The sequence below is a fragment of the Miscanthus floridulus genome, chromosome 18, assembly GCF_019320115.1.
Source record: "Miscanthus floridulus cultivar M001 chromosome 18, ASM1932011v1, whole genome shotgun sequence".
NCBI classification, from domain to species: domain Eukaryota; kingdom Viridiplantae; phylum Streptophyta; class Magnoliopsida; order Poales; family Poaceae; genus Miscanthus; species Miscanthus floridulus.
Genome location: NC_089597.1, coordinates 59,473,527 through 59,497,698, shown reverse-complemented (window position 1 = coordinate 59,497,698; position 24,172 = coordinate 59,473,527). Strand labels below are relative to the sequence as shown.

Here is a 24,172-nt window from a genome sequence, read left to right as displayed (position 1 = left end):
AAAACATTTAGCAGGTGAGGAGGCGATGCGGTGGCTGTTGGATTTAACGTGGATTTTATTTCATTAAATCAAATAAATTCTAGGTCCATATTTCATGATATGGTGCAGTATAGTTTTATTCTATTATAAAATGCTATATGTTAACTCAATTTAAATAGGTAGATTATATGTGCTCCTATTGAAAAATTGAGAGAGGCTAATCGCCGAGCCGTGAGCGTGACGGGCTCGGTCTTGGGCCGCTTTGCTCCACGACATGATGTGGTGCGGCTAGGCTTGGTTTTGCTGCTCATGCTGATTGATGACTGCTTGATGGAGGTATTAACGAGATTGAGAGCGTTGTTGGTTTCAGGGAGTAATCACGGGAGTTTCTGTTTCTGTCGTAACTCTCCGCGTCTTCAGGTGATTCCAAGACAACAACACACCGCACGCTATCTACCAAGTTGCTTCCGAGTTTCCCAATCCAGTCTTCTGCTCGAACAGAAAGTTGGACATCAGGCCTCCAGAACACCATCCGTGTTCGCGATACCTGCTCGGGTGTGCCGAAAGATATGGTTATTGGGCCACGTCGCCAAAATGTTTTACACCATTGGATGTAAGATCTACTGTTTCTATTCGTCCCGTTGCGTCCCCATCCTGTTGATGGCTACGTGTTAAAAAAATAATAATGAACGGAAGACCAGCAAGTGTCCTCATCCTGGCCGCTGCTCCCCCGCACTCTTCAGTTCGTCGCTTCCCTCTGCCGTTCGAGATTCCCCGGCAGGTGTGCCCTCATCCTCCGGTTGATCTCAGATGGATTCTTTTCTGTGCCTTTTTTTTCCTTTGCTTTTCACCGCTTTCGGCCTAGGGTTCTCGTGACCCTGTCCGCTTCTTCTCTGCTTTATTGGCTGATTGGAACGAAGCTTAGGCAGAAGCAGCGAGTTCGTCCAGTGGCGTCACTCTTGCATCGTTTCTGTATCTTCCGAGAATAGTTTCAACTGTGTTATCCTGGAATGATGGCCACCCCTACTTTGCTCGTCAGCCGTTGCTTCCTTGTCTGCTACCTCGTGTTCTATAAGTTGATTTTACACTGCCTTATTCCGCTTCTGTTATTGCAGTTTGGAGGTTCAGTAGAGCACTGCTATTCAGCCTGTTCGGGAGGCCGTATCGTATCGTGGATTATTTACTGCTGGCTGGTTTGGTGTAAGAGAAAAATACTGTTCCCGGTTGGAAATTTACGATCGTTTACGAGCAAGCGAACAGGTTGATTGCTCTTGCAGGTTTATATATCCCATAGATACCACCTTCTCTTTAGCCTCTGTCCCCCACCCCCAAAGATGAATTTACGGCGATTTTGCACTGCCTTGTTCTGCAGTTGCTATTGTAGTTTGGAAGTTAGATAGCACTATGATTTGTACTTCGTAGCACTGCTATTACTCTGGCAGGTTTATGGATTCCACCTTCTCCTGCTCTGTTTTTTTTTCACGGGATGGTCAACTTTGCTTTTCTATTCTCGGAACTGTACTGTGTCCCAAACATTGCTGCCTCACGAACTGATTCCTCTTTTTTATGGTGTATAATATGCATGGCTTGTGTGAGTGTGACCTTCAAGGTTTGGAATAGCAAGAAACAGGATCTCCTTTTGGGGTGTAATTCCTCTGCCTCGATGAAATAAGAGCTTTGGTAACTGGTAAGTTGCAGTATTTCATTGTTTTTTTATGGTAAGTTCCGTAAGGCTCATAGAAATTCAGCAGCATGGTGCGTCCACATTCATGGAAAGAGGCGCATGCTAACAGTGTTGCCGCCTTGTAGAAAATACACCGCACAAAACAAGAGGGAGCGAGAGCAGGTGCAACAGGGAGAGAGTCAGAGTCTCATATAGATGGTTGTTCACCACGCTAGTGACATCCAGCAGCTGCAGCGACTTCCATGGTTCCACTCGTTGGCGGCTCTCGGCGCCCTCTACCTTCGGCGCCGTCACACTTCGCCTGCTGGCCTACCTCGGCCTCCCCAACTTCCTGCGCTCGCCGACCCCGACGGGCCTTCGCCGCCGCTACGGCGCGTGGGCCGTGGTCACGGGCCCGACATCAGGCATCGGCAGATCCATGGCCTTTGAGCTCGCGCGCCGGGGCCTCAATGTCGTCCTCGTCGGCCGCGACCCCGGCAAGCTCCGGGACGTCTCAGACACCATCACCAAGACTCACGCTGGCGTGCAGACCAAGACGGTCCTGTTCGACCTCGCCTTCGTCTCCACGGTTCAAGGTGAAAGAAAAAACCGCGATACGGATGATGATCGAATCTGTTGTAACAAAACAACTAGACTGGGCATCTCTGTGCTGATGATGGTGTGCTAAACATTTGGCAGGTGAAGAGGCGATGCGGCGGCTCCGCGAGGTCGTGGACAGGCTTGACGTGGGGCTCCTGGTCAACAACGCCGTCGTGGCGAAGCCGTGCGCCGTGTACCTGCACGAATTCGACGTGGACGCGTGGGTGAAGATGATACGGGTGAACCTGTGGGCGCTGACCGAGGTCACGGCGGCGGTGCTGCCCGGGATGGTGGCCCGCCGGAGGGGCGCCATCGTGAACATCGGATCCGGGTCAACGGAGGCCATCCCATCCTTCCCGCTCTACACGATCTTTGCCGCCACCAAACGGTAATGATTTACTACGTATTTAACTGGCATATTTGTTTTTTCTTTGGTGAATTTTATTAGTCCTATTTATTGGTTGCAATTCATGTTCTCTTCCCTCCCGAGTCCACCAAACGGTAATAATTTACGTTTACACCTTTCTCAAAAAACACGCTTGGAATCATATACTCCAAAATAGTGTTTGAGCTGGCCAGAGCTGTGTCAATATTATCCAAAATGCAAAGTATTCATAATAAGCTTTACGATAAGTGTCTAATCTTTGGAGTAAAGCAGGTATGTTTCTCAATTCTCGAGGAGCCTCTACGTTGAGTACAGAAGCAAAGGGATTCATATCCAATGCCAGGTAACTCGGAACAGTAAGCATTTTTATATATTCATTAGTATATACTCCTTTCGTTTTAATTATAGGTTGGTTTGCTTTTTCTAAATATATAACTTCTATTATAAGATGACCATATAGCAAAAGCTATGTATCTAGAAAAGACAAAAATAATCTATAATTTCGGACAAAGAGTGGTAATATTTAACACAAATAACTGTAGAATAGTGTCATGTTTTAGTACTACACATTTGATACTATTATATTTTTTATTTTAAGATTAAAACATATTTTTATAACATAACATTATATGATCTGTTATACATGTGCAAAGAAAATTATTTTCTTCCTTATCTTTTAGGATAACCTTAAGGGCTTGTTTAGTAGAGCTTCATCTGATTCTGATTCTCTAAGAAAGCTGATTCTCTGAGAGAAGTGATTCTGTGGCCGAAAGTGATTCTCTTTAATTTTTTAGAATAAACTCTTGAAATCATGATGGAGAATCATTTCATGGAATCAGGAGAATCTACCTTTTTCAGCTCTCAGCCTCTTAGTTCATTTCAGAGAATCACTTTACAGAATCAACAGAGAATCATTTCTCTCAAAAACTGTTTGGCAGAGCTCCTGCTGGATTCAGCAGAGAATCAGCTCTGGGAGCTCTGCCAAACGGAGCCTAAATACAGTTGCTTGCAAGCAATAGCTCAAGTTAATGTTACACATCCAAGCCACAGAGTCTATATCTTCCTACGTTGCCTTTACAGTACGTCAATAATTTAATGCTTCTGTTGCAAATAGGTAGAGGTTGTTTAAATGCATTCGCCCCGTTTGTTTGGGCTTATTTGACTGATAAGCCATGGTTGAAAGTACTGTTGGCTGATTTGGTGTGAGAGAAAAATACTATTCATTGGCTGATAAGACATGGCTTATAAGCCAAATACGACTAAGCGAACAGGCACATTAGCCATGGCAAAAGATTTGCTCTTAATCTTTTGCCGCTAAACTTTGGCTATTCAAACTTTAGCTTGAGGTGTTTAGATCCATGGCAAATGGCACTGTTTCCATGAAAGACTGATTTGTCCTCATTTAATGACTGATTTGGTTCATTAATTGTGATCCATGCACAGTAATGCATGCTGCATGGTGGGCTTCTTGCTGCTGCACGCCGGTGATGCTAATCGCCGGGCTACTGCACGCCGGTGTTGCACGTTCATTTTCAAACAATCAAAAATTATACTTTATTGCACAATTATTCAATAGTTGAAGTACACAATTCAATTGTGCTCAACCATACAAATCAATCACACACGTTACAATTCAAGTACACAATTCAAATATTCATGATCTATTTAACAAACCAATGACTATTTGGTCATGAAAACCATTTATGTACACAGATTCATCCCTTGGCGGCGGCTGACCAGTACGTGTTTGAGAGGTCGATGCCTTAGATGGAATATACTTCTCATCACAATCACAACGATTAAAGTCCCTATCCACTATTCCACTCGATCGAATGAAGTTATGGAGTGCCATGCATGCTACGATTATTTGGCTTTGCTTATGAGGTGCATAACTTGGCATATGCAACAAAATCCTCCAGTTCATCTTCAGAACTCTAAATAACCTCTCGATGACATTTCTAAGAGATGAATGTGCGAAGTTGAAGATCTCTTTTTTTACCTTATAGCTCCGGGCCTTCTTGATACTCCAGAAGATGGTACTTCGTTTCCTTGTAGGGTGCAAGATAACCCGAACGGTTTGGGTACCGAGAGTCCACCAAGTAAAATTTTCCTACACAATAGAACATTTTTGTAAGTTTGAACTAGTTGGACTAGAAGCAGTGATTGCAACATTGGAAGTTGTTTACCTGTCGATGGATGTGGAAACATGCCGCCGTACTTGGTCATAGCATCCGTGAACACTCTCATGTTATGTACAGAACCAGGGCATCCAGCAAGAACAAATGTGAACCTTATGTCGAAGTCACAAACTGCCAGCACATTCTATGTTATCATGCCCTTGCGACATATGTGCTGAACCACCTTATCACTTGGCACCACACATGGTATGTGAGTGCCATCTAGTGCTCCTATACAAATGTTGAAGAAGGGATGGAACCTAGGATTTCTCAATCTATGATGAATTGTTCTGAATTCTAGGTCAACTAGCTTAATTATGTCTGCAGCTAGCTTAACCACACATTGCAAAACTTTCTCGAAGTTGTTGTGAACTGTGCCTAGTGATCTCTCAAATCTATCCTCAGCTTGCCTAACTGACTGTGGTGCTCCCAGCATCCACAGAAAACAAGACTAAAGCCTCCACCGTAGTACTCTTTGTGCTTGATTTGAGGCCATATGACTCAACCAAAAGATCATGAAGTCGATCAAACATAGTTGGGCTCATTCTAAACATGTTGTAGGATCTGTTTCTATCTCCTAGAGTTCTCTCTACCCATTGCAACCTAGTTACCATTGGTTTCCTTCTCTTAGCCTTATTGTAGTATTTGTCATAGTGATCAGTAAACAAAAACATACCGTCCAAGAAACCTTTGTCATCATCATCAACAAGAAGTCTGAAGAGTTCCTCATCACTTGACTCAACTGGATTGTCCCCATCCCTTGCTGAATTACCATCCTGTCACATAAATGCATCACAAATTCAGTTACATGTTAAAATATTACAATTGAAATGGCAAACAGGTTCACATCACAATCATAATTCAAAGTCATCACATTCATAACAAACATAGTGCACATTCATAACAGACATAGTTCAAATGACAAACATAGTTCAAATGACACACTTAGTGCAATGACAGACATAGTTCAAATGATACACTTAGTTCAAATGACACACTTAGTTCAATTGATAGACTGAAATTAAGATAATAGAATCTAGATCCGGTTGTTGACCCTGGCATAGTGCTTCAAGAAGGCTAACCTTCCTTCTATTGTAGACATTTCAATGAAGAACTCCATACTATTTTCTTCATTGTAGATCTTGTGTACAGCAAACCACTCAGGGACAGTCTTAGATACCCCGCACTCTCTAGCCAACTGCTGCACTAGCCTAATCTTTTCACTATTGGCATTCTCCCTCTATTGCTTCACACTCAAATGTTGCTTGAACATGTCATTCCTCTCAGCTTGAATCTTACACTACCCCAGATCTGGACATCACTGTTGGTTCAAAAAACCCCTTCACTGTCGGATTTTCAACCGACAGTGGCATACCGACAGTGATGAGGGGTTGACATCACTGTCGGTTTTTTTAAACCAACACTAATCTGTAGGAAATAGTATCGGTTTCTAGCTCCACCCGACAGTGTCTAGTTGAACAACATTGTCGGTTTATAGTCTCAACCGACAGTGATGGTTGCTTCAAGAGTGTCGGTTCTTGGCTCAAGCCAATAGTGTTGAGCAAGCCTACACTGTCGGTTTATGGCTCAAGCCGGCAGTGTTGATCTAGACAACACTATCGGTTGATGGCTCAAGCCGGCAGTGTTGAACAAGACAACACTGTCGGTTCATGGCTTAAGCCGGTAGTGTTTTGTAAGACAACACTGTCGGTTTGTTGATAACTGGTAGTGTTTTGCAAGACAACACTGTCGGTTCATTGCTAACCTGCAGTGATGGCCCATTCGCATTTTATTGTTTTATAATTGATTTTAATTTATATTTTTTGTGGAATCAGGTTTCGCTTTATATACGCTACGTAGACGATAGGTCCATCAATATTAAACATTACAAATGTTATGATTACCATTCAAATGTTCTTATCCACATCTCGATCCCTCCAAATAAAAAAGAAATGTTCTTGGACTTCACACATGCTTCTCAGACTTCTTATAATAATCTGGCGAGCCGCTTTAGGCCATACTGGTCCTTGTACCTCACGGATTGTGCAATGGAAAATACTCCATCTTTTTTCAATACCTCGGCTAAGATGAATTTTGCGAGCTCCGATTGCAGTGCGATGATCTCCATGTCTAACAGCCTTTGGTGGTTATATTTCTTGCGCTGTCATTCAAAAAAGATGATATCCAAAGAGGAACATTAAATCATTTTATTGAATTATTAACAGACATAAATGAAATGGGGATTATACACACCAACTTATCGGCTTCTTCCGATTTCCCGCCGATGTAGTGAAGCATTGCCCACATTACATAAAACTCGCATTCATTGTTTCCCGCCGGCTGTGATAGGTACTTCCCCTCCATATCGACAACCTTGAATGGGACCGGCGTCCCACCGATATGTCTTCTTCGAACCCTGAGAAACATTAATGAGAGAAACATTAGAAAGCGGTATGTGTGATTAGAAAATAATATGTTATTAGGATCGCTTACTAATTCAGCACTGCCACCAGTGCATCTAGATGATAAAAATGGTTTTTTCTTCGAGTCCCACATCTCGATCAGATTTTTGACAAGATTGACACAAATGAAGATGAAATAGTTGCTACAATCATAGAATCCTAATTATCGAATAATCTTAATGAAAAAAGAAGCATAAAATTAAAAGCTGAGAACACATACTCGCAGTTGTAGGCTAGAAGTATGTGGGTTTTCTTCTTCATCGTGAATTTGTCGAAAACAACAATCAATCTCTATTTTAGGTCTTCCACGTCACATCCATAGAGGCCTAGACATGTCCTCTCATTGACTCGCAAGGGGTCAAAGAAGCCTATGTAATCCCATTTGTTCTTTAGAATGCAAAATTTTGCTATACACCTACATAAAATCATGGGAAGTGCTCAAAAGTTAACAATTTGTCTCGAGAGAGTAGTTAATTGTAATATCGTACATGTAGGGTACTTACATAGTCCACAGCGTCAACATTTGAACATCGAGAGAGCATTTCTGGTATAGCTAAAACAAGCACTCCCACTCGTCATCGAACTTCTCTTCTTCAGGACAATGGAAAACATGTGGCGAACGGATAATAACCTCAAAACCAAAGTCGTCCATCTCTGTTGTTTGAGCCATATAATATTCATGCAACTGGCGCATATATGTTGTCAGATTTTTATACTCCTCATCGGGAACCAAAAGATTGCCCCTTTCATACTTCATTGCCGGTGTTGTCGTCCCTTGTACATTATAATAGATGGTCGCGACCTCTTCCATGGTTAATCCTGGGTTGTCTTCGACGTACTTCTGTATGTTCCTTAAATCTTTATTGTGTATTTCTTCGTCTCTTGTTGTAGCATATTTATTCTGTGTTTGCATTTCGAATTCGGACTTCAACAAATACGAAGGCAGTGAGGCACAGAGATTGAAGAAACTAACATAATCTTCCATCGAGATGTGTGCTGTAAATTTTTCTTTCATCAAGGTGGTAACGCTGCTACTGAATGACCTTTTTCTTTTCTGTTGGTCCACTTTGGGAGTATTAGCAACCGAATCCAAGGACCTTTTCTACGACTGCGAGGATGTCCTTGATCTTGTTTTGGGCTGAGGTGGAGGAGGAGGATGATGACGAGAATTCTGTTTTCCCGGCGCTGATGAAGATGGAGGAGGGGGAGGGGGAGGGGGAGGGGGAGGAGGAGTCTCTTTTCTTAGGGCTGATGAAGATGGAGTCGAACAAGGAGGAATAGAAGGAGGCCTCTGTCTTCTTGGGGGTGATGGCTCTAGATGAGGAGGGGAGTGATCTCTGCTAGGAGATGGTGAGTGATCATCACGGGTGGGCGAAGACTCACAGTCGTCCTCATCATCAGAGGACAATTGATGGTAAAGCTTAATGAAGCGCTTGCACCAGGCCACTTGAGAGCCCTTGTTTTGACCAAGTTTTGGCCTGTCTTCCGCTACGGGGTACTCAATGGGTATCTTGTTAAATTTTTTATCAAGTTTTCTATCAATGGTGACGCGAGCGTACCCTAGTAGAATTGGGCGGCCATTAATTGTCCCGTCTCTCGCAAGCTAGGCCTGGCCGAGTGCCACCTTGTCCTTTGTCAATTCCTAATGGATGTACAACCTAACATTGACGGGTTCAGTGATGTCATCCACCGGATGAGGCACATTCGCCTCTTCTTCATAGAGCGGGGTCAATCCGCAGCTACTGCAACCCCTAAACTGTGGGCTAAAGGTAGTAGGAGTAGGGTTTTGTGGTACTACTAAGCCCTTGGATAGCAAAATTTGCTCGACTCATGCTTCAACGGTCGCCTCAATCCGTGCTTCCATTCTGTCTTTCATCTCTTTTAGTCTCCTCAAATACGCTGCCTCCTGTTTCGCTCTACCCCTCGAGCGGCTCCGGTAAGTGTTAGATTCTTGGGGGAATGCTAGTTTCCAAGGAACAACACCGGTTCCTCTAGTGCGACTAGGGTGCTCCTTGGTTCTGAGTGCTTGGGTGAGCACGTCTTTCTCCATATTAGAAGTGCGAGTCCCTTGCCTCACCTCCTCAGTTACCTGGGAGATCCTTTGGATGAGTTCACTCATGGGTTGATTTGAGGAGCTAAAACTCCCATCCTCGGCGTGCCGTACATTTCTCCCCATATATTATAATACTGATCTGGGCTCCCAATCGGCGGTCGTAACCTCAACGCCTTCCTTAGCAAGGCGATCCATCTTTTGAAGTTCTGCTTCAAATTCTGGCATCTTTTTGGCGTAGCCACGAGAGCCGAGATGATGAGGATTCATCGCTTTCTGTGAATTCTCTTTATTCTTCCTGCTTAGTTCTAAGTACTCATCGGATAACCTATATTCCTTGAAATCCTACCAGAAGTCCTTCTGCTTGCTAAACTGTCCACCATCGAAATCTGGTTCTTTATTTTGGAGGACAAAATTCTTATACAATGTCTCCTTGAAATTCTCGAAGCATGTCCCCATGATTTCTTTTGGTTTTTTCTTGACTAACTCCCTATCATACTCTGCTGAGAAAGTGAAATACTCTAGGATCTTGACATCCCATATGTAATCCTTCTCGCTTTCGGGAACCCTCCACCAGTCATCATCTTTCCCAATCCACTTCCTGTACTTAATCGAGACAAAGTCCCTAACAAGTAACCCGAGGATAGTCTTGTATTTGGTCAAAGCTATAGGCAGTGAGAGTGGATCCCCGAATTCATCGAACTCAGTAATATACCAGTGTGCATTCCTACCAATAGGAATCTTTGACATGCCTCGCTTGGATCTGGCCTTCCTGCTACCCGAACCCTCTGGCTCCTCGGACGGTGGAGGCTCCTGCTAGAGACACCAAGTAAGCTATGATCCTCTCAATTGATTAGCATGTGTGGCTACATAGTCACATAATACCAAAGTTACCTGGCCATCTTGGTCATTTTGGCCTAGATCGAGCAGGCCGGATGGAGTCCATGGCTGCTCGTTCTCACCGACCTGATTGACACCATCACCGTTTGTCGGATCATGCGGCTCTCCCATCCCAGCGATATTAGCCGCTTCTTGTTGCCGATCTGTTCTTCGGTTATGGGGTAATAGGCGACGATGAGTCATGGCTGTGACATGATCGTGGTTAGTTTTGGCCGCAGACAACTACTAATAGCATATGTTCACATATATATAATATGTTTAATGCAAAGTCTAATAAAAATTCCACATACAACAAAGTCAAATAATAGCATATGTTCACCTAGAACAAATTCATTGTTTGATTGACCACATACAACAAAGTCCACCTACTGTTCTACGAAACTAAGCCTACATCAACTTCCAAATAAGAAAAGCGATGACCATAGCCATAAATAAAAGCATGACATATTTCCAAGACCAATGAACAATTCTCCTAATCTTCACATCTCCGGTGGGTGGCTTCTCTTCGATCTCCAGTGCCAGCGAATGGTCATGGTTTGCATTCATTGGACCATAGTAGGCCAGTTGCCTATGGTTTGAAAGGTAGGCCGAATGACTATAGTAGGCCCTCAAAGCTTCAGCTTCTGTGTTGTATTTTTTGTGCAAATTACTAGGGTAGCGATTGATTTGAGCATAGCAATCTTCCCAGGTTCGATAAATCCTAGGCATGTGACCAACATGCACTACATAACATGTCATGGTTGCCTATACATTTAAGTAAATTAGGCATGTGGTAAGTGGTAATGGTAACTCATTGAACAAGAGTTATTATTTAAGTTATATGGGCAAACTAAATCTATTTAATAATGTTCTTTATCCTTGACATGATAAAAAATTATCTCAATAATTGGATTATTTATTATTCAAAGATCAATGTGGTTTAGTAATCATACTTGCTGCTGCTGCCAAGCCAATTTTAAAAGTTGTTTTTAACTTTTTTTCCTAGAACAAACATCTATAGATGCCTTTTTTAAGCATGCTATACATTCCATCGAAATCGATTGACACTCTACCTATAGCGATTATACATGTACACATTTGAGATTTGACAAGAATCCATCATTTCTTAAGCAAGAGCAGAAATTCTTATCTAACTCTTACACAAATAGAACACTCCCTACTGTCACAAATAAGATGTCCATAGTCATTAACGTGTACCTTTGACTGCTAGTTTCCATTGCTTGCAATAATTACAAAGTACAGAGATATTATAACATTATGCAACTACTATTCGAGACAGATATGCTCATATCATTGTCACATATTCAATCTAACTATGTCAAGAGGTGTTGATGATCAATGTTTAAATACTTAGACTGCACACAGCGCAAAAGGTCACTTAGCTGTGACTCGAGGGAATAATTTGTTGTGACAACATGCAAATAACACCAATGGTTCTTAAACAGTTTAGGGCCATGATTACTAGGTCCTCAACAAATCAGTAGGTAGCATAATCTCTTCAGGGAAAAACTAATTGGTTTATGTAATAGCATGTACATTCAAGGATAGCTAAACCAAGGAGTAACAGCATGTAACTCAATCGAATAGGAATCGACTGCTATTGGGAAGACAACAACCGTGGGGCATTTCATCAAATACTTAGCTAGCAGTGAGCCACGCACTCACCATGGGGGTGGGAAAGCAGCTGTCTGCGCGCTCCTAAAGGCCTCGGCAGTGCTCCAGCGTGGGACGGTGGACGGCGTGGGGAGTGCTCCGGCGTGGGGTGGTGCACGAGCGTCGGCGTCGAAGAAGAGGAGCGTGGGTCTTGGAACGGCAGCGCGCAGGGCTGGGAACGGCTGGCACGAGGTTGAAATTTGGATAATTTCAACCCGCGTCGGGCTTTTATACCAGACCTCATCACTGCCGGTCCTAATTATAAACCAATAGTGATGGGGGTACATCACTGCCGGTTATAAGTCTAAATCGACAGTGATGTATAAATATCACTGTCGGGCCATTCTTTAAACCGGCAATGATTGCCGTGTAGCGGTTACAGCATAAGTAAGTTATCTTTTCTACTTCTTTCGAATACCTCCTACTGGCTCAACGGTTAAGACCCCACAACTTAGTCCACGATACCCATGTTCGAATCTTGGGCGGCTCAAATTTGTTGGTTTAATTTTATAATTTATTAAGCGGTCTAAAGGTCAAAAAGAAAAAATAAATAAAACTTGGCACACATCCTATACTAGCGCAGCGGTTAAGTCTCTGAACTCTGCAGCCCGTGACCCGAGCTCAAACCTAAGGGCTGGCACAATTTTTTTTCATTTTTTATATATCACTGTCGGTTTTCAAAATAAACTGACAGTGATAACCAGGATAACTGCTGGTTTCTTCTCATCACTGCCGGTTTTTTTAAACCAACAGTGATGTTTATATATATTAAAAAAAAATTATATACTGAATAAATAGAAGCATATGTATTCTTATGTGGAAATGGCTTGAATTTTTTTTGGCAAGCTTGTACACCTAAATTAAGATCTCACAAAGGATTTTAGGTTTTTCTAATCATTTTTTTATTTATTATATTTTTCTGTGTGTTGAATGAGACAAAAGAGGGTGAATTTCATCTTGGTCCCTATAAATTTTTTTCATCCACCTCCACAAAATTCTAATCCCTAGGGCACATTAGAACCTATGTAAAAGTTTGGCGTCATTCCGGATCTTTTCGTGGGTAGACTCAGTTCAACCTATAATTAATCGGTGTCGTCGTGCGAAAATTCAATTAAACCTCATAAAGTAGCAAACCATCTCCGAAAAATCCCAAACTAGGTGTTTCCTTCGCACGTGGCACGTGTAAGCCTAAAAAAAGTTTGAGACCAATACGACACCGGAATGCGTTTGAACCACTGAAACCTTGATAACCTATATATATAGTCATGGTTCGATGAAAAGGCAAATGTACCTCTGTGAAGCATGTATACTCCGCCTATGTCAAAATGGCTTGAAATTTTTTGCCAAGCATGTACACCCAAATTAAGACCCCACACAGGATCTTAGGTTTTTCTGATTATTTTTTTATTGATTATATTTTTCTCTGTGCCAAATGAGACAAAAGAGGGTGAATTTCATCTTGGACCCAATAGATTTTTTCATCCACCTCCACAAAATTCTTATCCCTAGGGCACATTAGAGCCTATGTAAAAGTTTGGCACCATTTCGGATCTTTTCGTGGGTAGACTCAGTTCAACCTATAATTAATAGGTGTCGTCGTGCGGAAATTCAATTAAACCTTAGAATGTAGCAAACCATCATCGAAAAATCCCAAACTTGGTGATTCCTTCACACGTGGCACGTGCAAGCCTGAGAATAATTTTGAGACTAATACAACACCAGAATGCCTATGAACCACAGAAACCTTGATAACCTATGCGTATAGTCATGGTTCGATGAAAAAGCAAATGTACCTCTGTGAAGCATGTATACTCCGCCTATGTCAAAATGGCTTGAAATTTTTTTGGCAAGCATGTACACCCAAATTAAGACCCCACACAGGATCTTAGGTTTTTCTGATCAATTTTTTATTTATTATATTGCTATCGAAATCACTGCCGGGATCGATCGGGCCACGCACACTAACATGTCTCCGTAGCCATATATGGTCATTGATGTCACGGATTATGTATCCGCTTGTATCAATGAAGTCCAATGCCCGTATGAGTGCACTCTCTCGTGCCTCACAATACCAAAAGAATGGTCGGCCATAGATGTAACCTACTGAACGACCACTGTCCCTGTTAGTAATCCTTATGCAGTACTGGTGTCCTTCTATAGTGAGCTGGCCGAGGTTTTCATTGCAGAAGTCCCAATCGTACCCGAGTTGCTCCGTAGCTTGGTCTAGAACGGCCCATAAGTCACATGCAGCATAGGTAAGGTCCTGTAGCGCAATCTGCATGCGGAGAAAAAGAAAAAAATAGAGAATGTTATTATAATAATAAACAACAAATAACCACGACTCAGGTATAAGTGACCATTTTACCACATCCGCATGGTTGTAGCTCGCAAACCATTCGCTTGCTTGCGGGACGAGGATATCACTAGCATTCAAAGCAAGTGCCTTGAAGTGCGAGAAATCAGGCACATCATAGCAAATACGTCGAAGTGCCTCTAAACAGATGCGCACGGCATTTAATTGGGCGCTTATCATGTCCGAATTCTGTATTCCCGTCCCATGGATATGGTTCCAATGATTTGAACCTCTCATAGGGATGAAAAAACTGAGTTGGCAAGTCCATAGCCGACCACTTGCATTAGATGTCGTGTTCTCAACGATGTCGGAGATAAAGAACCAGCTAAGTGTTGTTCGCAGCCAATCTATTGGGGATATAGTCTGCGACATATATGCATGCAACAATGATATTAAACTAATTACACTTATTTGTTATCATAAAAAAACAAAAGATATTGGAAAATATTTCATACAATAGCTGGAACAGGGAACCGTGGAATGGCCACATTAGGAGCGAATGACTCATCGCCAGGGTGGAAACCTGGTTCTTGTGGTGGGGGAGGTCCGTTGTTCATACCACCTGATCGATAAAATGCAAAAAAAATGAACATAAAATATATGCACAAAAAAATTCTTTCAAGTAAAATGTGGCAACATAATTAAATATAGATCAAATGCAAGGAATAAGAATATATATAAATGTAGAATGCAAAGAAAAATGAATATAAATATAGATCAAATGAATATAGATAGAATATTGGAGAAGACAACATATCAATACCATTGAAAAAATGCAGTAGCTATGACCAAATCACATAGACAGAGAGCGGATGTCTTGAGAAGTGAGAGTGAAACATGAGAAATAAGACTGAGAGAGTTCGTGGGTGGGTGAGATGGATGTATGTGGCCAACAGTTTGTTTTATATAGGGGGCATGGACATCACTGCCAGTTTTTAAATAGAACCGACAATGAAGGTGGCCTCATGTGTGCACCATTTTGGTGGACTACGATGCATAACGATATCTGTGGTTTGTTGTGAGAGAAAAACATTATATCATGGCTAATAAGGCCTGGTTGAAACAAACATGTATGAGAGGCTAGCTCCTGGCCGAGGGCCATTTTTTAGGGGCCAGCAGTCGTGGTACATTTTTATTTCTGAACTAAAGTTGTCGGGTAGGTGAAAGCAGTGTTCCAACTGTTGTGGTCATAGGAGTATTGTTGGCATGTGAGAAACATCTACACATCACTATCGGTTTTAGTTTAAAAATGACAGTGAATTAGGCCTTTTGTGTCGGTTTGAGCAATCGACTGTGATAGAAGCTATCACTGCCGGTTTTAAAACCAAAACCGGAAGTAAAGTGCCTACCGCCATCATAGCCTTTTAGTAAAAAGGTTTGGAGCCTGCCATCGCAGCGCTATCACTGCCGGTTTTAAAACCAAAACCGGCAGTGAAGGGCCCTGCCACCATTGCAACCTTTTAGTAAAAAAATATAAAAAAATCACAGTCTCGTAGCCTTTTTATAAAAAATATAAAAAAATCCCGAGCTTAGGATTCGATCCCAGGTCTCGGGTTTCTTAGTTTGGAGCCTTAACCACTACTCTAGAATAGGGATTACGTTAGAATTAGTTGTTCTTTTTCTTTTATCCTGTCGTAATGCACTACTAAATAATAAATGCAAAATCAAAAAAGTTTGGCCCATCTAGGATTCAAGCGCGGGTCTCAGAGTACAGAGTGCGTGGCTTTAACCGCTGAGCTAGGATAGGGAGTTCGCTTAGTTTGCTTTCCTTTATTTATTTATTAATAGAAATATTGCAGTTAGTTTATATTCTAAAATAACACAAAAAATTGTCTTTATTATTTAATTCTATGATAATTAATTAATGATCTATAATTATCAAATAATAGTGTTTGTGAACATCATCTTAATATTTGATTACATAGTCAATAATTAAATTGTAGAGATGCACACAAAATATAAATTAAATATTTAGTGTGAATTACTGATACAACGTCCGCATAATGATTATATAGTTAACAATAATCTAACTATCTTTAGGTGCATCAACAGTGAGGGCCTCATTGTGATCAATTCGTACGTAAGCAGGTTTGTCACCCCCTTGAAGAATAGGTAGGGGTACGTTCGCTCTGAATGGAGGCATTTCCTGATAGCCCCTGTAGTCTTCTTCGTCCGTCACTCCATCGACACCGATAATCTTTCTTTTCCCTTCTAGGACTACTTTTAGCCTTCCTTTTGTCTTGTTGTCTCTTGCATAGAAGACTTGCATAACATCTCTTCCATCAACGCCAACAATTTTCCTTTTCTCTTCTAGGACTACTTTTAGCCTTCCTTTTGTCTTGTTGTCCCTTGCATAGAAGACCTACATAACATCTCTTGCAAGGACGAAGGGGTCGTCTCTATATGCGGTCTTAGTGAGATCAACGGTAGTGAACCCTTCGTTGTCAGTGTTGATTTCCTCGAGCCGTACCCACTGGCAGCGAAAAAGAGCTGCCTTCAATGGACCGTAGGCTAGCTCCCATATCTCCTCTATGAAACCATAGTATGTCGCCTGCACGTTGTCGTTTTCATCGTGAGCATCAAAACGAACACCATAATTTTGGTATGTGCTCTTTCCATCTTGTTTTTTGTGTAAAATGTGAATCCATTGATCTCATACCCTTGGTACTTAAGATATGTACTCAAAGGTCCCTTGGCTAAAGCATCCAGTTGATTACCCAACTTTATTCCAAGCAAGCGACGTCAATGTATGGCATCACACCATCGGCTAAGACAATTTGTCGCAACCAGCTGACAAATTCCCTTGGCTAAGACAATTTGTCGTAACCAGCTGACAAATTCCTCCTTATGTTTTTTATCCAGCCAAGCCTGTGACCTACTCGGATATAGAGTTTGCAGCGATTACATGTGCTCATCAATGTATAGCATCACACCCTCGGCTTGCTGGAGAACAGCGAACTATGCCTGTCTGAAAGAAACAGTGTCGTCTACTGTAACAGATTTCTCCCCGATCGTTCCTTTGCCATGTAGTCTTCCCTCGTGACGAGATTCTAGAACTCTGACCCTTTTGATGTCCAGATAATATGTGCAGAACTCAATGGCCTCCTCCGTTGACCATCCTTCAACCATGCCCCCTTCTGGCCTGAATATGTTCCTAACATACCTCCTGAAAACTTTCATCAATCTTTCGAAAGAGAACATCTGATGTAGGTACATTGGGCCAAGGGCTCTAATTTGGTCAACAAGATGAATGAGCAGATGCAATGAGATATTAAAGGAAGTCGGCGAGAAATGCATCTCAAGCCTAACGAGAGTTTCAGCTATGTCCCGCTGCAGCTGCTCTAGCATGGACACATCAATGACCTTTTTTGAGATCTCGTTGAAGAACGAGCAAAGCTTTATGATTGGGGCACGGACCTTTGGGGGGAGGATACCATGCAGGGCAATAGGGAGAAGCTGAGTCATAATGACATGATAGTCATGGGCCTTCATAGGGCCATAGTTGAACTTGAGTTCTCATGTTCACTAGCCTCTTTGGGTTCGCACAGTAGCCCGTTGAGACTTTGAGTTCATTGAAGAAAGAAATAAGCGCACGCTTTTCTTCCTTCTTCAATGTCCATGATGCAACCGGAAGTTCGAACTGGCCATTCTCTAGCTCCACGGGATGCAGCTCCTTCCTGATTCCCAAGTGTTGCATGTCCAGGCGTGTGGCTAGTGAATCCTTCGATGTCCCCCCGGTGTCCATCAAGGTGTTAAGAGTGTTAGCGCATACGTTTTTAGTGATGTGTATGGGATCAAGACAGTGGTGTACATTCAGAAATGGCTAGTAAGGTAGTTTCTAGAAAACTAATTTTTTCTTTCAAACGCTCCCATCAGGCGCTGCTACTGCATTGTCCCCTTCCCAAGGACAACATCCAGTTTGTTGAGTTCTCGAAGTATCGTAGGCCCGTCTCGATATTTTGGAGCTAAGCGTTTCTCAATAGTAACGTTGAAATCTTTTCTGTTCCTGCGGTAAGGGTGATCCTTAGTTAGGAACCTACGGTGTCCCATATAAACTATCTTTGAGTTGTTTGGCAGATTTACCGCATCGGTGTCGTCCAAGCACTCGACACATCCAGTATAGCCTTTTGTCTTCTCTCCAGACAACGAACCTCTACCTGGCAGGTCGGTGATTGTAGCGATAAGTACTCCCTTGATCGTGACATGTTCCTTTTTGTACTCGTCCCAAATATCCAGCACACCCTTTTCAAACATCTCCACTAGTTCATCGATCACTAGTTCCAAAAACACATCGATGTCATGCCCAGGTTGTCTTGGCCCTTGGATCAGTAGTGGCATCTGGATGTACGACTACTTCATACAGACCCAAGGTGTAAGGTTGTATATACAGAGCGTCACTGGCCAGGTGCTATGATTGCTTCTAACCTGGTCGAAAGGATTCATCCCATCTATGCTCCAAGCAAACCAAAGGTGCCTTACCTCTCCACCGATGTCCTTATAGAACATAGTATTGACAGTCCTCCAGTCATGCCCATCGGTGGGGTGCCTCATCATTGTATCTTTCTTACGCTCTTCGCCATGCCAGCGCAACAGCTTGGCTGACTTTGCACATGCAAACAGCCTATGCACCTGGGGAGCTATAGGGAAATACCAAACGACCTTTACGGGACCTTCTCTGGTCTTGGTACCCTCATCTGATGGCCCTTCCTTGTACCATGGAGCTTCACACTTGGGGCACTTGTCCAAGTCTTTGTATTTTTCTCTATGGTACAATATGCAATCATTGGAACACATGTGGATTTTTTCAACCTCGAGGCCGATGGGGCAGATCATTTGCTTGACCAAGTATGTCTTTTCTAGCAACTCATTTTTTTCTAGGAGCATTTTCCTTAATATACCTAACAACTGATCAAAGCCTTTATTGCTCAATCTGTTTGTCGATTTGAACTCTAACATCATGATGTCGGCTTCTAGTTTGCTCATTGGACAATTCCTATACAATGGTGTTTTGCCATCTTGTCTCATTTTCTCTAGCTTTCTCAGCTGTCTTTCACTAAGACATCCGGTCTCTACATTACGTAGCAGCTGAGAAATGCCATCGTTATCTTCAGTGTTGTCAGCTAGCGTGTTCCTAAACACATTATTAATTGTGGCCATAGGTTCCGTGTTGACATCGGGTTCCTCGTCAGCATTGTGGATGGCTATGTCAGGCATGTCCACATCTTCATCGTTTCCCTGCAGAACATTCACACCAACCTCGCCATGCATAGTCCATATCATATAGTTTGGCATGAACCCCCCTGGTAATCAAGTGTGATTATATAGACTCAATTTGACGAAAGTTCCTATGATTCTTGCAATCTTTGCATGGGTAGAAGATAGGGTTCCCATTCCCAGCATGGGCTTTGGCATCAGTGATAAATTGGCTAACGCCATGCATGTACCGCTTGTCCGTTCGTGACAGATGCATCCACTCTCAATCCAACTCTACACAAAAAAATACTGAGACAGTAATTACAAAGAATTAATAAGAAATCGAGCTTCATGAACGACAATTGTAGCTCGAAAGTACCATTTTTAGAAAACATTATTGTACATTAATTATTGAAAAATTGAAATTGGTAGCCCTGGCCCTGTAAATTGAAAATCGTAGTAAAAAACAATTATTGCACAATATTAAAGAACAAATATTCTACTATACTTCTAAGAACTAATTATAGCATCACATACTAACAATGATGATCTTGACCACCATGGAATCATTAATTAGCTAGGAATTTAAATGTGTTCATAGACACCAACCTTTTGGATGATGGATTCACCACAATTTGAGCCTAGCACAAATGTCCAATTGGAAAAGTGCTCTCTAGAATGGAGAAAGAACTAGAATGAGAATCAAGCAATGTAGCCATCAAAACAAAGCTAATTAAGCAACAAAATCAAAGGAGTGGATGTTTGTTACTAACCTTAAAGCAAAAAGATCAAGCCATTCTTCAAAATCCAAGCACTAGCTTCATGGTGAAGAGCAGCCGCAACAATAGAGGGAAGGGTCCAAACGCGCGCCACTGTTCTCGGGATGGAAGAGAGGAGGAAGGAGAGGACGGCTGTAGCCTTTTTGTGTTGTAGGCTTATCACCGTCAGTTCTTGGCTAGAACTGACAGTGATAGTGCCCAATCACTATCGGCTCTTGGCTTAAACCGGCAATGATGAGTGCCCGCCAAAACACTGTCGGTTCAAGCCAAAAACCGGCAATGATGTGGTCCTTCACTGCTAGTTTTAGCTCAGCACCAATCATTGTGTCATTTTCAAGCTCATAACCGGCAGTGAAGGTACATCACTGTCGGTTCTTACAAATCCGGCAGTGATGAGGCCAGCAGTGATGTGTAAATCTGGCATATTGTTAGCGTTGTCGCTCATGTACTTGTTCATGGCCCTAAGTGTTGGGCTCTTCTTGTGAGAACTAGAGCCAGTGGTGTTTGTGGTGCTTGCTCTCTTGTGGCTACTGATGTTAACTGGAGTATGTACTTGTTCAAGGTCGTCAGTTGCATCCTCCACTTCCTCATCCATAGTTCCAGCGACAAATGAGGTTGAGCCATCAACAACTACACCATGGAACATTTGGTCCATTTGATCCAAGTATTGTGGCCACCCCCACTTGCATTTCTTCCATTCTGAGTGGCCCTGCAAAACATGTGCTTACCATAGTGAGTATGTGATCAACTAACTTGTGGTCAGATAGGAAACGAGCTGTTTTGCAAGTACCTTGGTGTTGTCATTCCACCATTAATCTGTTGCATCAATAGTGCCATCCTCTCTACAGCCTAAGATAGTGTCATTCTACAGTCTTCTTATGAATTGCCATAGTCCCTTCAGTTGCCTAATCCTGTTAGCGATCTGCTTCTGATCATTCACCAAATTGGTTGCAACATTATACCGAAGTATAATCTCCCTGTACCCTCTCTTTGACATGTTTCCTTTGATGTAGTTACCCTTGTCAATTTGGTCAACCCACAAATTACACAATATTTTGTTATGTGGTTCTGACCAATTTGCCTTGTCAGTTCTAGCCTAAACCATGGATAAACAGAATACGTAGATACATTACGAACATGGCAAAATCTAACACCAAGCATATTTTGCAAGGTTTGAGAATGTACCAGGTCTTAAGCATTTGGAAATATCTCTTCGATGTCGGTGTCTTCAGTAGCATTTTCGGGGTTGATGTTGAAGTTGTCTACTGCAATAGCACTCGTCGCGGCTCCTCGACGTCCACTGTAGCTCCTCAAGCCGGCAGGCATGGCGGAGGTAGAGCCATGCATGCCATGAACGCCAACGTTCACAGGAGGCAAGGGAGGACCATGGCCACCACCAGAGGATGATGACATGGCACGACCGGCCATGGTGCCTCCTCCACCGCCACTGCAAGCCGTGCGTAAGTCGAGGGTTCGACTGCCGCTATGGACGTGAATGGGAGGGGGACCCATGCCGCCGCCGATGCCTCCATCTTACGCGCCAGAGCGAAGGAGGCCCTCATAGCCTGCCATTTCGGGCCACCCTTTGCCATGGGAGTTGAGGTCGAGTGCCGCCATGCTCTTCCGATGAGCATTGAGGCTGCTCGAGCCCGAAAACGGATATGCCGCGGCGAAGAACATGTCGAAGCCGCCGGCGTGGGAATATGGATCTGGCTGCGACAGAAAGTCCCTAGTGCGGTCACCGTCGCCGTAGCCATCGCCGTTGTAGCCGTCCATCTGCGCCGCGTAGATCTGGATCTGGACGGGGGGAGGAGAAGCTGGAGCTGGACGGCGGTGAGGAGGAGCTAGATCTGGGTGCCGGGGAGGAGGAGCTAGATCTAGGCGGCGGCGCAGGGCAGAGTTAGGGTTGGTGCGGAGGGAGAGAGGACGAGAGTGGTGGGCGGTGCTAGGGTTCGCACGGAGGGAGAGAGCAAGAGCGACGGGGGGCAGTGGAATGGATAGCGTACTGAGTGCGGGTGGGTGGGTGCGGGGGTAGTGGGCGTCCGGCTCGCGCCCCCAAGCATTTTAGCCCAGTTTTGGGCCTCTTGGGTGGCAAATGGCAAAACTTTAGCCCTCCCCTTTTGCTCTATTTGCCCAAAACATGGGCTAAAAGTTTTGCTCCACCTGTTTAGATCTATTTACTCCTGAAGTACATGTGTTTTAATTGCTAGCTTTTACAACTCACCTCCGGGCTTCAATTTACTGAAATGCAAGGATTTCGGTCAGTGCGCCAGAGGCATTATTGATGACTTCAATAATGTGTTGTGGACAGAATCACAATTTTTGTGTCCCACAGGAAAAAAGACAAATAGTATAGCTATTTGATTGTATTTACTCCTCCTCCCAAAATAAATCTTTATAGCATTCAAATTTTGTCAAAAATACTTGATCTTCTCACTTCTCAATGCATCTTTCTATTTTCCCATTGTAATTCTATCTCTACTTCTTGAAATATATTTTGGTCTTTAAGCTTGTGCGTTGGTTCCCATGAGGGATTTAAAACATCATTTACGCTGAAGTATACTTTGGCCTTATATCATTGGTACTCCATGATCTATCATATTTCCTATAGATGTTAACCCCCCCCCCCCCCCCCACCCCCACCCCCACCCCCCACCCCTCACCCTTAAATATAAGGCCTGCACATATTTTAAAGTTAAGACTTTATTGTCTATAATCAGCAATTGTCTAATCACATACAACCGGCTATGTAATATTTGTATTCTGTACTATATAAGAAGAGTATTATATTTATGGTCCCAATCAAATACAAATGATAATATATTTTATGGTGTATACAATGAACGTAGATTATTTAAATTAGAATAACTCTATAAGTTAATTTATTTCGACAAACACTACTGATAACGGACGCTGCGGCCCCGCTGTTCGTGGACACCAAGATGGCGTCGAGCGTCGCCAAGGCCAAGCGCTTCTCGCCATTTGTGCCAACGTCCGACGCGTACGCGCACGCGGCCGTGCGCTGGATCGGGCACGGCGCGCTCTGCGTACCCAACGCCGGGCACTGGGTCCAGCGGTGCCTCGCTGCCGTCGTGCCAGACTGCATTCACGACTAGCTCCGCCTCCGTGAGCACCTCCGGCAGCGGGCACTCTTCCAGCGGCTCAGGTCGGCACGGGCTGCACCGAGCACCCCGATGATTGGGACGACTTTTCGAGAGAAGAGTTAGCAATGTGCGTGGCCAGTGGCCAGTGGCCACTGTCCTTTGTAAACTGCGTCCTACTAGCGTTGGGCTATGTGGTTGGAACGTGTAATCTTTATTGGCTTTGCATTCGCTTTCCCGGAGGATATTATTGTAGCGTGTTTGGTGGATCGCGATATGATATATGCATGTCATTCTAACAGCCAGTTTGATAAGGTTATTAGCTCCATTCCATGACGACCTATCTTTTTATTTCAAGGAAAAACATTTCGGGCACTTGGGCTTTTATCTAACTTTACCTTAGATTTGGAGGCAGAAAGGGATCCTTGGAAGAGCATCGAGCTAACAGATATCAAACAGGGGATATGCATTGCTTAGTGCGAACACATGGTGGATATGTGCTTATGCGTGTGAATGATGAGCGATTGCCAAGAGATGACCAAGCTTGATTTAGTGTTGAGATTAGTAACCAAGGTGTGAGTAGTGATGCGTGTGCAACATGTCTTGTCGGGTTCATAAACCTGGGGTCGGGTTCATAAACCTGGGGTCCTTCGCGGACTGGCTTCCCGACAAAGGCTCGGCCCAAGCATACAGCGCGCAACTCATGGGTCGGCCCCAGAGTCTAAACAACAGGCCAGAAGGACGATCCAATCACCGACCGGAAGGTCTGGCCAAGGAGGAGCAACACCCGTTTGTCGACTCCGGCCCACCTCTCCGACCAGAGCGCTTACTTCGGTCTCTAGCCGCCTCCGGACGGTCTCTCCGACCGGAAGGCCTG

The 24,172-nt window shown here is 43.4% G+C and overlaps 1 pseudogene; it reads left to right on the top strand.

The window, feature by feature from the left end:
* The first annotated feature begins 727 nt into the window (after positions 1-727).
* Positions 728-24,172, top strand: part of LOC136522732 (very-long-chain 3-oxoacyl-CoA reductase 1-like) — a 29,939-nt pseudogene continuing 6,494 nt past the window's right edge.